General features: G+C 46.7%; 1 long non-coding RNA gene across 1 annotated transcript; it reads right to left on the bottom strand.

The window, feature by feature from the left end:
* Window positions 1–13498: 13498 nt before the first annotated feature.
* On the bottom strand, window positions 13499–17259 carry LOC306805984. The gene is made up of 3 exons (XR_013775352.1): window positions 17108–17259; window positions 16445–16510; window positions 13499–13665 (listed from the first exon to the last, which is right to left on the bottom strand). It is a non-coding gene; the product is annotated as an uncharacterized lncRNA (long non-coding RNA).
* Between the last annotated feature and the right edge of the window lie 763 nt (window positions 17260–18022).

Here is an 18022-nt window from a genome sequence, read left to right as displayed (position 1 = left end):
GGATCAGCCCGGGATCAGCCCGGGATCGGCCCGGCATCGGGACACCCGGCACCGGGATCGGCCCGGGATCGGCCCTGCACCGGGACACCCGGCACCGGGATCGGCCCGGGATCAGCCCGGGATCAGCCCTGCACCGGGACACCCGGCACCGGGATCAGCCCGGGATCAGCCCGGGATCAGCCCGGGATCAGCCCTGCACCGGGACACCCGGCACCGGGATCGGCCCGGGATCGGCCCGGGATCAGCCCGGGATTAGCCCGGGATCGGCCCGGGATCAGCCCGGCACCGGCCCGGGATCAGCCCGGGATCAGCCCTGCACCGGGACACCCGGCACCGGGATCAGCCCGGGATCGGCCCGGCATCGGCCCGGGATCAGCCCTGCACCGGGACACCCGGCACCGGGATCAGCCCGGGATCAGCCCGGCACCGGCCCGGGATCAGCCCGGGATCAGCCCTGCACCGGGACACCCGGCACCGGGATCAGCCCGGGATCAGCCCTGCACCGGGACACCCGGCACCGGGATCAGCCCGGGATCAGCCCTGCACCGGCCCGGGATCAGCCCGGCATCGGGATCAGCCCGGGGATCAGCCCTGCACCGGCCCGGGATCAGCCTGGTACTGGCCCGGGATCAGCCCTGCACCGGGACAGCCCGGCACCGGCCCGGGATCAGCCTGGTACTGGCTCAGGGATCAGCCCGGGATCAGCCCTGTACTGACCCGGGATCAGCCCGGTACTGGCCCGGGGATCAGCCCGGGAATCAGCCCGGTACTGGCCCGGCCATGGCAGGGACACCTTCCACCGTCCCAGCTTATCCCAGCCTGGCCGTGGGCACTGCCAGGGATGCAGGGGCAGCCACAGCTGCTCTGGGAATTCCATCGCAGCCCCTCATCACTCTCCCAGACAGGAATTGCATCCCAGTATCCCATCTGTCCCTGCCCTCTGGCAGTGGGACCCATTCCCCGTGTCCTGTCCCTCCATGCCTTGTCCCCAGTCCCTCTCCAGCTCTCCTGGATCCCTTTTAGGCTCTGAGCTCCTGCTCCTCTCCAGCCTGAGCTCACCATCACATTTCCCCACTGCTCTCCCATTCCCATGGCTCTGGGCAGTGCTTTCTCCTGTCCCCAGCACTACTTTGATTCCCCCCAGCTGCTCACACTGAGCAGTTTTCCCAGTTCTGCTGCTCTCCATGTACCCCATATCCCAGAGGAGATGCTGTGTGCCCACCCCACCCTCTGTGTGCTCACAGAGCCCTTTGCATGGCCCAGAACGAGCTCATCACCCCCTGCCACCACCTTTTAGCAGCAGGTCAAGGGGAAATGAATTTAAACTGAAAGGGAGAGATTTAGATCAGGTATTAGGCAGACTTTTACACTGAGGGCAGGCAGGGGCTGGCACGGGGTGTCCAGAGAAGCTGTGGCTGTCCCTGGATCCCTGGAAATATCCAAGGCCAGGCTGGATGGAGCTTGGAGCAGCCTGGGATGGTGGAAAGTGTCCCTGTCACGGCATGAGGTGGCACTGACTGGGATTAAAGGTCACTCCCAACCCAATCCAGTTTGGGATTATCTCTGGTTTTTATTTACTGGATGCCCCAGGGATCCATGCTCTGCCTGTTGCATGTGGAATGATGGTGCAGAACATCATCCTGTACAGCTGCAATTGGATAAGGAGTTGCCAAAAACACTTGAGGACAAATAAACCATGAAAGGAAACAACTGATAACAAAATTACAGACAGGAACAAAATGAAAGACAGGTCAAAGATGTAGAAGCACAAGCTAATAATGAACTAAAGCAAAAAGTAACAGGAAAGAAGTTGGGAAGGGCTCCAACACACCTTGACCATTCAGTGTAGGAGCACTGCCTGTATTTGGAGTTTTGTTGGTAGATGTTTAGCAATAATCTAAACATTATTAAATGTTTAATAATGGGATTTAGGCACCAGGAATAACTTTAGCCAATTTGTAACTGCAGGACAGTTTAATCTTTAAGAATATTGCAAGGTTTACCTTTCTGTAGTTTAGTCTTAACTTTGCTTTCCCATTCCAGTTCTGACTTCATTGTTAAAAATAGCTCCTAATGGACAGGACCTTGTAGCCATTATGATCCCACTCAGATCAGTCACATGGATTTGTTTCCAAAAATCAAAGCCTCTTAGTGGCTTTTTGCCAACACAATTAAAGACTTCAAATACCAAATACTTTATACTGAAATTATAAAAAAAGAAAAAAAAATCCCACATAGAACAATTGCTATTAAAAAGGCTTCTTTTGAAATATCTAATAAGAATTTTTGGGATGTCTGTCTGACACAGTGTTGATTCTGAGTGATGATTTTTGCTCTTTTCTCTGTTGGGAATGGAACAAGCCTTGGAATTGTGTTTGTACCCTCACAGTGTGTAAGCACTGCTGACAAGGAGAGACAGACAAGTCCCAGCCACTCTTTGAGCTCCTGCTTATCCAAGTGCAGGGAGCTGTGTGACCAAACAGAATCCTGGAATAGTTTGGGGTGGAAAGGACCTTAAATTCCATCCAGTGCCACCCTTGCCATGGCAGGGACACCTCTCACTGTCCCAGGGTGCTCCAAGCCCTGGGACACTTCCAGGGATCTGGGGCAGCCACAGATTCTTTGGGCAGCATCTTTGGAGTGCCAATAAATCCAATCTGCCTTTAATGACTCTACAAAAGTTACACAAACAGAAGTGCTATCTTCTGTTAAAAGTCCCTTTTGTTCTAAACCATTTCTTTGTGGGAGAAAAATCTCAGAGGTAGAGCTCAAATTGTGTCATCAGGAAAAAATCTGGATTGAAAGAAGTAAAATAACTAAACCACAGGAAACAATTCTTCACATTTATAAGGCACTTTCCATTTTGACGACCTTCCTACACCTTTAATACTGCAAAGTTTGGAGAAATTAATGACATGTGACTTTTGACACGTGGCCAAAGGGCATATAGAGCACATTGCAGTGACCACACACAGACTGGCACCAGGGAGGAGCCAGCAGTGCTTTCCAGCTGCTCACAAATCAGAATTCCTGTCTCTGAAAGGATCTGGATCAATCATCTGGCAACTCATCTATTTACCACTTCTGACATGATTTTTTCCTGCCTGCTCTAGGCTGTTTGGAAAGCTGAGCCTTTCCAAGAGCTGTGCCAGGGTCAGCCCCAGGCAGGAGGAGGAGCTTTCCACAGAGAGCTCCTGGCAGGGCTGGGCCTAAAGCCCAGATTTTCAAAGGGATTTTGCTGCCTAAAGGTACAATAAAGGGCTCAGCAGGGTTCCCACACACTCCTAAGTTTTGGGGCTGTGAGATCTGTTTACAGGGTGGATATTGGTATTACTTGATGCAGGTTCTTGTTTGTTTTGTACACTTAAAACATTACAAAGATGCTCCAATGTGCAGTTTAAAAATGATTAAAAGTGTTCAAAAGCCCTGCTTACTTCTCAGAAAGAGCTGCTTTGAAAGGTAAATTCTTAGTTCTGTTCTCCTGCAAACACTGATAACATGGAACATTTTCTCACTGAACAGGAAAAGAGTGTTTTATGTCATTTCCAGCACACAGATAGTGGGGAACATTTTCTGTTTGTCAGAAAAACCTTTTCAGTGGTTTGGAGAGATACTCAAATGTGGCACACATCAAAACAAGCCTGGAGGGTTGAGACTGGGGAGCAGACAGAGATTTACACCTGGCAATGACCACAGCAGCTGGGAGTAGGAAGAAAATCCCCAGGTCTGCAGAGTTGCAGCAGAAGCAGCCCTGCTCCAGAGTGTAAATACTTGGAGAGATTTCCAAGGCAAACATTCATCACTGATAAGGAGGCAGGAAAGCTGATTCTTGCCACTGTTCCTACATCTGGGAACTCAGAGCTACACAATATTTCACAGAATCACAGATTGAGGCTGGGAAATACCTTCAAGGCCACTGAGTCCAAGCTGAGACCACCAGAGCAGCCCTGGGGGGTGGCACTGCCCACTCAGCTCCTCCAGAGCCACTGTCTGCACTCAGCTCTCCCTCAGCAAGAAAAGCCACAATTCATGGGCTCCTGGAGTCATTCCCATCTGAAAAACATGCAGAGAACAGTCCCAGACAACTCTCCTGCTGGCTTTTCCCTGATATCCTGTCAGGTGACAAAGTTTTCTCCACGCTAGGTGAAGTTTTGATGGAATTACAGAATGGTTTAGGCTGGAAAATCTCTGAGACCATAGAGTCCAATTGTTCCCCCAGAACTGCCCCATGTCCCCAAAAGCCACATCTACAAACAGGGAGTCAAGGCTTCCCTCAGTCTGGAAGAAGAGCTGAGCTGTTGATTTGACAGAGCACATTTCAGCCTGTCAGACTGACAGTGCAGACTTGTGATATCCTGAAGGAGGGGGCCAACAACAGCACATTAAAATAATTTATTGAGGGTTGTTTGAACTGGATTTTTCAGTGTTATTTATAGTCTTTATAATTACCATGTGGTTAAAAGGCTCAAGCCCTCCAAAGCTGTGGAAGTCTTTGATTTGGCTCTGCCAAGATTGTCTTTTTCAATCATCAGCACACAGGCAGAGTTGCTGTGATGGGATATCTGACAAGTCTGGGGAAGATTCATCATTACTCCAGCTCTGAATTCCCAAGTTCTTCCATCCAAACCTCTTCCATAACATAATGATCATCTGGCAGTAGGAGCAGCTCTGAATCCTTCAGTTTGATTGAGCAATCATCTGGAGGGCCCTGAGTTTTGTCTCATCAAAAGCTCTCCCAACCCTCCCCCCTCCTGCCTCTCACCTCCACAAAATCCATTTGTGGAGAGCCAGGGCCCCCAGCAGCCCCAGGAACATGGAATGTCAGGATTTTTCATATTTCAAATCATGTCCAGCATCCTGTCTCAGCACAGCAAGGTTAGCTGAATTGCACAAACATTTATAGCAAAATCTTCATGGTTCCATCACAACTATCCATGTTCAGAATAAAAAGAGTGAATGCCATTTCTCTGTTAAGCCTTTATATTTCCATGAATCCAATCTATTGCAAATCTGGCACTGAATACCAAACTAGCAGATGCTAAACTAAAAAAAAAATTAAAAAATTAAATTAAAATGAAGCCATTTCTTCATATTCCCATGAAAAGTGAACTCCAGGGGCTTGAGTTTTTGTACTGGTGGCACCTGGAATTTAGAATTATTACACCAAGAAACAGGTTCTCATTAAATTTTAGTGAACACTGGTATCAGCTAATTAATGGCAGAGATTTGATCAAGTTCCTGTGCTGTCTTCAGATGAAAAGTTGACCAATACGAACCTCATTTTATTCTTCTTTTATGCAAAATAATATGCATTTTGTAGGTGGCTATTTAGGATTTGGTAGGAAATGATCTGCAGCTCTCAATTTCTGCACTGTGTGTACACAGAGTTATCAGCTCATGCAATCTGAAACTTTGGAAACCTGGAGAAATTAGAAATGTCGACTTCAACCAAAGCAATACATTCAAATACATCCAAAATACCACCTAAAGCCAAACATGAAGCATGGATTAGGTTTTAGGATCTCCTAGAAAGAGAAATCTGTTTTGGAACAGCCACAAAGGGCTATGGCCAAATCTATCCCATAATAGTTCTGAGCTGTAATTTGACATTTTAGATGCACATTCCTCTTGCCAAGCAATATCATATTTTGGCTCGTGGAGGAGAAAATAAAGAGAAGGCTCTGTCCAGGATGAGTAATTTAGCACAATGTAATCAAAGCAAGCTGTCCCACAGACTGGGGACTCAATTAAAATCAGCAAGTCAGGGGTTTTGTCCTCTTCAATAAAAGTGTGTGCATTAAACAGGAAAGAAATTAGAAAGAAAAATTGTTTTCTTATTAGACATGGATTTTTTTATGCTGGGCATTATTTTTAAGAACTCCTATGGTATATTAAAAATCACCAACATAAGCAAAAGAAGAGAAATGAAACAACACATTAAAATACTTAAATTAACTTGCACCACAATGGAGTATTTCCCAAATTATACCACATGCTGATGTAAATCACTGTAATTTTTTTACAATAAGTCAAATTTCAGCTGGAAAAGAGTAATTTGCTGATCTTGTGTGTTGCTGTCACTTCAAATTTTTATCCAAGTGTTTTTACCAGTTCAAGCAATGGCAAAGAATGAGCTGAAAGGGTGAGAAAAGCAAACTCTGTTCCTTAACTCCAGCACTGCTCATGGTTTAAAGAAATGAATGAATTTCTAGAGAAAACTCTGATCTTAGAACAGCCAAAAATTGTGCCCATCTCATGTTAAAGATCATATTTTTATATATTTTTGGGTGATCTGATTCTCTAACAGCAATAAATTCTGGCTGAAAAGAATAATGCAGAGTGTGGCACAGTTCAGCCACACTCAGTTCCTCTCCAGGCTGAAGAAAACCTGGAATCATTGTCCTGGAATGCACCAAAACCTCTCAGCAGAGCTCCTGAAATATTCATGAGCATTAAGGAAACAGCAAACTTTTGGGGAGTGTGCTATTTAGCTGGAGCTTGCTGTGTGCTGCCATGCTCTGAGCTCTAAAATTACCAAGGGAAGGCTTTTTGCAGAAAGTAAATGAAGTAACAGAGACTTGGGAATTTTATCTGCTGGCTGCCACAGACCACACAATGCTGAATAATTCAGCTCCTCAATTACTCATCCTAACTGGGAAGATTCTTCTGTGTTTGCTGGTGTAGATCAGTGGGGAACTCAGAATTTTAACATGAGATTTACTAAGTGTGTGAATTCTTAGTAAATAGTAGAGGAAACACCAAACTGCCATTTACCAGCTGAATTTACATTAAGTGAATGACTAAATTTACATTCAGCAGCTGATTTACACAAACTTCCCAAACTGCTCCTGTGGTTTTGTTCCTTTTGGAAAGTTCTGAGGCAAACACTCTTGGATGGAGGAAAGGGGGAAAATGAAGGAAAAAGAGGAATGAGGAGCTTCAGCTGCAGGTTGGGAACACACATCAGTGCAGAAGTTTCTGCCACCACTTCCCATCCCTTCCCTGCCTGGCTGAGGACCTGGGGATTGGATTTTGGGGATTTGGATCTCTGGGTTGAGTTCTGGGGCTCCGTGACTCTGGTGAGGCAAGTCAGGAACTCCCCCAGTGTGAATTAGTCACATTGAGGAGCTTTAGGAGCATGCAAACCACAACTTCACATGAAACACTGGGAATAAGAGACCTCTGATGAAATGTTTATGTGTTTCACAAAGACATAAATATTTGGAGAAGAGCAAAGGACACGGCTTGGCCTGGGCAGACTGGAAGCATTTACCTGATTAGCTGGCCCCAGTTGCAAAGATTTTTCCTTGGCAGCAGCCCCAGTTCTCCCCATTCCTGGGCACAGGAGTGGTCCCTGGTGCTGCTGAAGCTTTGTGGTGCTGCACAGGGAACCAAGGCACGCTGCAGGCAAGGAGACAGAAAAAGGGATGGGGGTGAAAATTGTTTCCAGGTGGAGCCTCAGACTGTCTCACATTCCCAGGCTGGGCTGCTCCAGGCAGAACTCAGCACTTGGTCCTGTCTGCACACAGCACAGACTGAGCTGCAATCTGGCTGGGAGAGCCTTTTTTGAGTTGGAATGGGGATGTGGAGTTTTGCTTCTCCAGCTGGATGGATTTCCCATCCGGTTCATCAAGAGGCTGTGTGAATTCTTGTGCAAGTGGGGAAGGGATGGGATTCATCCCTGCCAGAAACACTCAGGGGTGCTTGGGGGCTTTGGTGCTCCTGGCCTGGTTCTGGCTGCACCAGAGTCAGGCAGCTTTGCTTTTCTCTGTGTGCTTGCAGATAAAATCCAGGAGAAACTGCACAACCTGTTCTGAGGCAGCAGGAAGCATTTCCCAGAGCAGGACTATTTCTGGCAACACTCTCCCAGCTATTGATCACAAGTCTGATGTTGTGAATAACACTCTGATCTGGAGTCTGTCTGCAACTGCTATTTTTGTAGGTGTAGGGACTTCTTTTGGATGCAGATATTTTGAAAAACAGCCAAGCTTCCCACACTGTGCTTAATAAAATTATTTGAACATATAATAATGTCAAGTTGCAGCATCTTGTGGTTTCTGAGAGTTTGTTGCTGCCTCAGAAGGTTTGGCTGATTAAAACATTTAATGAGAGGTGTTTGGCAGAGGGCTGGGACAAGATCATTAAAATCCCTTCCAGCCCAAACCATTCCAGAATTCTATAATTCCATGAATTTAGGATGTGGGGATTTGTTTACATTTTAAAGTACAGAATTCCAAAACTATATTTTAATGCTATTTTGCCATTCTGAATCTTTGTTTTCAACCTCTCTTTGATTTTCAAGGCCAGCTCAGGGCCACTTCAGCCCCAGTCTGTGCAGAACAAGCATTTACCACACAGCCCCTCGTGCCAGGGTAACACAAGGTTGGGAAGGAGCAGCTGCAAGTGTTAAAGGTGCTGCACCTTGAGCCAGTGCTGCCACTGAAAAATGTCTCACTAAACAGCCTGGGAGGAGGGAGGTGGAAAAATGGGGGTGAGCTGAATGACATGGGGGAAGAGGTTTTTAAACCAGCATTACCACTGGAAAAATGTATTTTCTGCATTTCTGCTGTGTCTGTCATGTCCTCAGGCTCACAAAATTTGGCTGGGAAGAACTGAAGAGGATTATTTGCTGCTCAGTATTTTCCATGCTTCTGTGATTCTCTGGGCTTATGTATCTTGTGCATGCATATGTAAAAATATCATATTTTAGTTATTTTTTCTTTTCTTGTATGCCTACCAGTGAGGACTTGCTGGACACTAAGCAAGCATTGTTTAAACACTTCCCCTGCAGCTCCTCTGGGATGCTTCAATCTGTCTTGCAAAAGAGAAAAAAAAAAAAGATTAATCATTCTTGTTTTGGTGTTTTTTTTTATTCTGAATGCTTGATTCTGACAGTGAAAGCAATTTGTGGGCCTTAGCTGTGATGCAGACACTTTCCTCCTGCAGTTTGAGTCATACCCACCTTATTTTATCCAAGTTTTTCGAAATAACTCTCTGAAAGGTCAATCTTAGTTTAGTAATTGGGATTTGGGGGGTTTGGTAGGAACACTCTGGCTCCAAATCATTAACCTGGACATGTTGTTCAAGGAAGGAAAAATACCTCCCCCTTTTCCCTGGATGCCAGAGTGAAGGTGACACTGTCTGCTCACCTGTTTGTCCCCCTGGAGAGGAATGAGCAGAACGTGCCTGGATTCCTTCTGCACAGGAGAGCTGAGCTGGGGGGAATAATTGACTGCAGAATCAGACTGACAATAAATTAGCACACCCCCAAGAGTCTGGAAGGAACAGAGGAGGAGCAGTGAGTCATTCCTGAGTCATAGAGCCTCCCTGGATTTATCCTGGGATGAGGTACTGCACACACCACTCCTTGATCTGGTCTGCCTCGAAAGGACAACCCTGAAAATAATTGTGGAAAAATAAATGCTAGCAGCAATCATTCCTTGGCAGCAGCAGGCTTGATTATGTTTTGTGAGAGGCTCCCTGTATCAGGGCAGTGTTTTGATAAGAAATGGTGGAAAAGATGCAGAGCAGGTTGGTTTGGCTGCTCAAGCAGGCTGCAGGCAGGGCTGCCCCATCAGCCCTCTCAGGGAGGATTTTGGGGCTCAGTCAGAAACCCCTGCTTTGTGCAACAGGCAACACTTACTGTGCTTTTCCCCCCTCATCTTTCCTGTAAAGGTTGTGCCAGCTGGGAGCATTTTCCCTGCTCAGCACAGTTGGAAGCCTGGGGGCACAGGGATGTCCCAGCCCTGCTGTGCTCAGCTCCCACTCCTGAGGGCAGAGGGATGGAGGAGACCTCTGGCACAAATAAATCATCCTGCAATCAAAAGCAGATGGGGTTTGCACTGGGTGGGAACCACCACTGGGGAATACCAATTGTACCAGGAGCTTTCCCAGGCCAGCAAAACTCACAGAAGGGATTTGTGTCCCTCCTGAATCCCTTGTTCTCTGCCTGGGCTCCAGTGTGACTCTGCTTCCACTCTGATAGTCCAAAGATAGAACTCATTAGAGCTTTTGGGGAGCTGATAAAATTCCCTGTCTGGAAAGGAGCTCTCAGCTGTGCCAGACAAAAATTGTGTTTTCTGCTTGGTCTGCAGCTGGAGGGGCCCAAGCAGAGCCAGCACATGATAAGCTGCAGGAATGCACAGAGGAGGAGGAGCAGTTCCACCCCCAGTAGGGATCTATCAGATCAGGTTGCTCCATCTCTATAACTTCACCCTGAACCTCCCACCTTGTTCCAAATTAGAAGAGGCAACAGATTAATTAGAATTGAACAGGCTTTCCAACTCAGGGAGGGAGCAGCAAGTTAAAACAACTCCAGAAACTCAGCTGGGGGTGCAGATGGATCAGGAGAGCACTGATTTCTCTTTGGCTAACAGATCTCTTTGGGCTTTTTAGATCTCTTTCCTTGTGAAAGTTTTATGAATCTTAAGTACATTTAATGGACCTCTCTTGGCAGGGTCTGTCTTAGTGACAGATCTATTTTAAAGATGATTAATGGCCACTGTAGAAATTCATTTTCCTTCTTCCTCTTGACTGAGAGAGGTATTGGTAAGACCCAGATGATGAAGCCTTCAGAACAAATTATCATAAGCTTTTAAAATGTTTGTAAAACTAATAAATTTCTCTATTCCTATTTCTTTTGCACACACCAAGTAGGGTAAAAAATGAAAAATGTGGGTTGAAGATTAGTGCTGAGTTTCAGATGTAATGAACCAACTGTGGTGGACACTGTGCTGAACCACTCAGTGTCACCAGTGGTGAATATACGTGGAGAAAAAAAAGCCAAATTCATTGGAAATTGTGGAAGATGTGAGTTCCCCCAAGCAGGGCTAGAAAACCCCCCTCTGGCCTTTTTTACAGTTACAGAAAATATAATTGCACAAGAAGCAGCATTTATTTCTGTGACTTTTCTATTAGATGGAGTCATGTGCAATTCTTTCTTCCTGCTGCATGAACAGCAGTTGCCATGGAATGGTTTGGATTGGAGGTGACCTCAAAGCATGGCAGGGACACCTCCCACTGCCCCAGGCTGCTCCCCATGTCCAGCCTGGCCTTGGGCACTGCCAGGAGCAGCCACAGCAAATCTGGGCACCCTGTGCCATTGCCTCAGTAAATAAACCATCTAAAGAGAACAGAATTCCTCATGAAAATCTCCTTAAGAATTTAAGATCAGGGAAAGAACAACTCCCAGGTGGCACGGCAATGGGCTGGCAGTGAATTCTCCCAGCCCTGATTTCTGTGATGCTCAGGCCTGACATTCCAAAATATCTCCATTCTCAGAGAATTCGATAACTCCAGAAAATAACCCAGAATTTGGAAGAGGGAGGTGCAGGGAGCTTGGATTGCTCCTGTGGCCAGCCTGGCAGAGGGAGCAGCAGCTGAGGGACGCGCTGGGGCCAATCCATGTGCTGGAATTGCCGGAGCTGCAGCCCTGCTCTCCTCTGGCAGGGTCCCAGCGCCAGCCGCGCCCGGCACAGCAGCAGCAGGCAGGAATTCGCAGCATTCCCGCCCGGATTAATGCCGGCGGTGCCGCGGGGCCCCGGGGCTGGGCTGGGACCTGGGGCTGGGATGGGATCGGGGATGGGATGGGACCTGGGGATGGGATGGGATCCGGGACTGGGATGGGACCCGGGGATGGGATGGGATCAGGGGATGGGATCAGGGGATGGGATGGGATCAGGGGATGGGATGGGATCAGGGGATGGGATGGGATCAGGGACTGGGATGGGATCAGGGACTGGGATGGGACCCGGGGATGGGATGGGACCCGGGGATGGGATGGGATCAGGGGATGGGCTGGGACCTGGGGCTGGGATGGGATCGGGGATGGGATGGGATCGGGGGATGGGATGGGATCCGGGGATGGGATGGGATCAGGGGATGGGATGAGATCAGGGGATGGGATCAGGGGATGGGATGGGATGGGATCCGGGGATGGGATGGGATCAGGGGATGGGATGGGATCAGGGGATGGGATGAGATCAGGGGCTGGGATGGGATGGGATCAGGGGATGGGATGGGATCAGGGGATGGGATCAGGGGATGGGATGGGATCAGGGGATGGGATCAGGGGATGGGATGGGACCCGGGGATGGGATGGGATCAGGGGATGGGATGGGATCAGGGGATGGGACCTGGGGCTGGGATGGGACCCGGGGATGGGATGGGATCCGGGGATGGGATGGGATCAGGGGATGGGACCCGGGGATGGGATGGGATGGGATCAGGGGCTGGGATGGGATGGGATCAGGGGATGGGATCAGGGGATGGGATGGGATGGGATGGGATCAGGGGCTGGGATGGGATCAGGGGCTGGGATGGGATCAGGGGATGGGATCAGGGGCTGGGATGGGATCAGGGGATGGGATGGGATCAGGGGATGGGATGGGATCAGGGATTGGGATGGGATCAGGGGATGGGATGGGATCAGGGGATGGGATGGGATCAGGGGCTGGGATGGGATGGGATGGGATCAGGGGATGGGATGGGATCAGGGGATGGGATGGGATCAGGGGCTGGGATGGGATGGGATCAGGGGCTGGGATGGGATCAGGGGCTGGGATGGGATCAGGGGCTGGGATGGGATCAGGGGATGGGATCAGGGGCTGGGATGGGATCAGGGGATGGGATGGGATCAGGGGATGGGATCAGGGGATGGGATGGGATGGGATGGGATCAGGGGCTGGGATGGGATCAGGGGATGGGATGGGATCAGGGGATGGGATCAGGGGCTGGGATGGGATCAGGGGATGGGATGGGATCAGGGGATGGGATGGGATCAGGGGATGGGATGGGATGGGACCTGGGGATGGGATGGGATCAGGGGCTGGGATAGGGACAGCTCAGGTTCCCCAAGCTCCTGGGGACAGCTGAGGTTCCCCATTTCCTGGGGTGAAGTGACACAGAGAGCAGAGAAGGGTCGGGGCACTGAGCCCTCTGCTCAGTCCCACCTCTGCCCTGCCCTTCTCCCAGCTGGGCTCTGGAGGAGAAGGGAAATCAAATTCCAGGATCCAAACCCTCAGCAGCTGCTCCAAATCCTTCTCCCTGGATCCCTCCTTTCCAAGAATTAAATATCAAATTAGAGTGTTCTTTTAAAAATGAGAGCAAATGTAGGAATGGTGGGAAAACTCTGGAAGTGCTAAAATTTCCCAGAAACTCATTCTAGACTTGGGAAGTCACTCATGATTATTTATGTAATAGATCCATAAGTATAAATGCAATAAACAGAAAGCAAACAGCAGCTGGCATCTGGATTATTTGACCAATCATAAATATGAAGCACAGTTCTGAATTTTGCATTGTAAAATAATCACAGCAAACACATTGTGATCATGCTTTAGCAAGGAAATAAATGAAAATTAATAATTTTAAACACTTTTATAATTGAAATCTATGTACACACACTGTGTAATCCACCTGCAATATTCCCTCTTTTTTAACATATTGGTATTTGTAGATTCAGATTAAATAATATTTTTCACTGTTTCTTTTACCTTGATATGTTTCTCCTGAGTTCTGAAGAAGCAAAAAGCTGCTGCAGTTCTACAAGAAGAATTCCTGATGCAACAGCCATTCCTGCAGTTCATAATTATTACTGTGGCATTAATGAAGCTGTTAATTACACCACTGCTCTTCTGCTGAGACCAGAATATAACAGTCAGAGACCTAAAAATGAAAATGTTGGTTATATTTTCAAAGTTCAAAATGTTACAACTGGAAATCTCTTGGAGGTTTTTGTGGAAAAGCTTCCTGTGCTAACTGCTAATCCCACCATGGTTTCTGGAATTTCTGTAGCATCACCTCTGTGAATATTCCAGAGTTCCCTGGGCCATCAAGACTGGATTTACTGGGGACAAGGAAAGCTGCACAGCCAGTGTGGCAGTTCCACGTGCCACAGGAGGCTCTCAGTGACACTGCCAGCAGGAAAATGTTGCTCCATCCCTTTTTTCCATCCTATGGATATGTTCTGCCTTATTCACAGAAATTCCTCATCATTTACACCAAGACAAGGCAATCAAGTGATGGGCCAGGTCTGGAACCAGTGAATTTCCACATCCAGTTCCTGATTTTACTGGATTAAAGTCACTTGCCAGGGCATTGACATTTCCTTCCATTTCTTTGCAGTTACCCAGAACAGCTCCTTAAAACACCTGCGTGTTTCCTCTTTGAAACCATGTGTTCATTTATTTTTTTAACTTCATTTCTAACAATACCAGCTAAAAAAGTCTCCATCAGAGTGGAGAATCCACTGCCAGGGGTGTTTTGTCACAATCAGTTGTGGTCATCAGGGCTGAATGCTGCAAAAAGGATCCAGTCAGACAAACAGGGGGAATTTGAAGGCACCAACAAGGCTGAGAGCTGCAGTAGGTGAGCCCAGCTCAAAGAGATTTTAAATCAAAGCATCTCTCATGTGCTTTAGGGCTTGTAAGGAGGTTTTTTTTCCTTGAGAATCCCAGCCCAGCTGAAGGGCTCCCTGCTGAGAGAATGTTTCTCACACACAGCCCAATTAAACCAAGGCTAGCAGGGGAAAATGATCCAAGTACCCTGGAGAGGAGAGGTAACCCACAGGGGGGCTGGAGAATCCAAACCCTCCCACCAAGCCTTTAAAATGCACCTTGACACTTCACAGGGTGCTCTGAGTCTGAGTTTAATTTTTTCCTCTTTTTCTGGCATCATTAATTGTTCACTGGTTCACACCACAGATATATATTTTTAAAATTATAGCTACGTATGTTACCAACAACTAAAATTATTATTAATATATCAAGGGAATTCATGCAAACCAAGAGTAAAACAATTCCAGTCTGAAGAGGCAAGAGAATTTTTATAAAATCTAACAACTGCTAATTTTTGATCATGATTCCATTTGAGCTGTAAATATTCACATAGGGGTTGCCAGCAGGAGTAAAATAAGCTACTTGATGTGTAAATCCATGGATTTTTAGAGACTGGGGGGTTGCAGCCCTGGTGTTTGCCAGAGGTTGAGATGCTGAAGTGATTTTTTGGAACCCCCATTCCTTTTCTGTCACTGCAAAATGCAAATTCACATGGTACCAATTACTGGATCTTGGACAAAACAAGTAGCAGTGATAAGAAACCCCTGTGGTTTTTATGAGAATAGTAAGTAGAAGTCAAGAAAACATTTCATGCCAAGTGGATCAGGAAAGCAGGAACTGGAGGAGGATTTTCTGGTATAACTGCTGCATCTTGCATGTGATTTTCTGTTTATGGTTCATTAATATTCAATTTTTTTCTGAAACTTTACACCAAAGCTCAAGGAAGAGATATTTTACAAATCATGGCAAATTTCATGGAGTTCAAAGGTGAGGAATGAGGTTTTAATATTCAAAAATGTGCTCCATGATTTCAAAACTGAAATATTTTGCTGAGGACTTTGCTGTCACAGAGTGGGGCTGGTAGTTATTGGGGTACCCCAGCACCACAAGGAGGGTGAGACTCCTCAAGCAGATTTATTTATCCACCAGGATCATGGAAAAGTGCAGAAGAGAGAACACAAAACTATTTGCAGGACTTTTTTTTTTTTTTTTTTTCCCTGATTTTGGTATTGTATCACTCTGGCCTCTTTCTGTGGTGAGCAAATCACAGTAAATGGTATTTTTATCCTTTTATATATTACATGCTTGCAAAAATTGCTGACAGGAACTGCCAACAGGCTGTTCTAATCATCATAATGCTGCTTCACTGGCAGAAAAAAAAAAAAAAAAAAGCCATTTTGCTTTAACCCAGACCATCTGCTTTGGGGGCTTTTAATGATGCAACTACACTGGCATTTCCAGAATGAAAACTTCTCTGCTGTGACCTCAGAGTGGGGGATCAGTTCTAAGGGGATGGGTAGGAAGAATGTTAAATTGGTCTGAAGGAGACAAAAGGTGCATGAGGAAGGTGTGGGGCTGCACATTTGGGACACATCTAACCTCAATTCTTCTTTCAAGTAACATTTTCCTGAAAAACAAACACGTCACATGCCCCCAAAGGTGCTGTGAGTAACAGCAGCTCCTACAGCATGGATAGGATATTTACTCAGTGATTCAGCCCCTTCCTGCACCCTGATCTGCCTGCCCTGACCACATCCAGTCACCAATTACAAGCTGGGAATGGCCTTCCAAAGCCATGGGCAAGGCACTCCACCAGGCTGAGGCTTTGGTGTCAGCACTGTGCACAGGGGAATAAATCCATCAGCACTTTCCTGGGCTTTGCAGCTGGATCTGCATCTCCTCTCAGCCACAAAGAGATTTTGGATTACCTCAGAACACTCCTGGTTGGGCTTTTGAAGCAGGAAGGAACAGGTCTTCACACAGTTGTTGCATTTCAAACTGTGCAAGAGCAGCTGCTCAAGGGTTTCACGTACCTGTGTGGGTAAAAGCAACAAGTTTTGGCTCATGAAAGTTATTTCACTTCTAATTTGGGTATCATCACCACTCACCTGCATTCTCAGAATAAAATTCTCTTCTTTTCAGTTCTTATCAGTGCAATTTAGGACAGACTGGTCCTGCAACTGGGAATTGTACTCACTATTAATTATGTACGCACTGCTAATCATGTTCACATTATTAATTATGCCTTAATCAGAAGGTAATTCTGTTCCTCTTAGATAATTCTTCTCTTTTTGCTCTGTGCAATTTTTGCAGGAGTAAGGCAAAACCAGAAACTCACATTTCTCAGAGATGGAAGCAAGAGACACATTGTTTGTCTTCTCCAAATCAGCTGGGATTCCACAATTGGAGTTATTATGGGATTATTCTTGGGTTTGTCAACTCTTTGTGGCAGCAGGCTGAGAAGCAGTAACTCTACTAAAGTAGAGTTAAAAGTACTGTGATACTGTGAGATGATGTGAAAATAACTGTGGCTAAGGGTTTGATGCTAATGTATAATTTTTTAGAGGTGTTGTAATGCAGCTGCTGTCTCACTGCTGTGATGAACAATGTGAACAAAACTTCCATGACTCAAGGGATCACCCTCATCTTTTGGCTCAGCTTGGGAAGACATCCCTGGATCTCTGTCCATAAAACCTCAAAGCACCCAAAAGATGCAGCTGAGTGGTGTGGGAGCATCTGATATACCCTCAGTGGAAATGCCAATTACTTACTGAGGATCAGGCTCCCAGTTTCTCTGTATCTTCCAACTATTTCATTTAACTCCTTGTGTTCTCTTGGATCTTCCAGCAAATAAAATAAATAAACTTCTTAATATTTCATATCAAATCCAGATCCTCCCTCAGCACAACTCCCCAGGCTCAGCTCTGCCTTTGGGGTAGATGCAAACACATAAGAATTACTTTCTTATCAAATTAGTTTTGAATCAAATCTATTTTAGAATGATGTAAGTCCTGAAAAAAACGCTGCAGGACTGTCCAAGTCTGTTAGCACTTCTAAGTAAACAAACAAAACCTGCTTTAATTTAGCCCAACTTCCAGGCCACCATGGTCAGAACCCAATTAAAACTCTTTGGGTACTAAAAAACAAAATCTAAATATGAAACAGAAGCTGCAGAAGGAGGAGGGCTCTGTGGGAACCCTGCTGCCTTTGGTCTGACAATCCAAAAAGTGTGTTCTGGTTTCCCCCAGCATCCGGTGCACTCCAGCAAAGTTTCTAAGTTTAAGCTCCACTCAAAGCTTCAGTGTTCCTTAAATGGCACAGCTGAGCTTGGCTGGCAGGGCTGCAGCTCATGGTAAAGGAAGCCACCACCACATGAACGTTTTCCCTGAATGCTGCTCTATATATTCTCAATGCTCAGCTCAGGAGTAGCTAAAATAAGCTCCTAAAATAACAACTTGAAACACTTGCCAAAGCTGCAGCCTCTCAGAGGGGCTGGGTTTTCCTACCTCAGGGTGCCTTGAACAAAGGATGCTCCATGCCATGACAGGAGAGGAAGGCTGAGCCCAGCTGGGGGACTAACAAAAGTCAATTAGGATCCCTCGGCTCTCAATTAGAGGATTTGTTATTTATCCCAGGCTGCAAACTGGTGGCTGACACTTTCTCTCTGGGATAAACAGGCACTCAGA

This window comes from Erithacus rubecula (genome assembly GCF_903797595.1).
Source record: "Erithacus rubecula genome assembly, chromosome: 10".
NCBI lineage: Eukaryota > Metazoa > Chordata > Aves > Passeriformes > Muscicapidae > Erithacus > Erithacus rubecula.
The sequence above is the reverse complement of the archived record's forward strand: the minus strand, read 5'-3'. Positions and strand labels throughout refer to the sequence as shown.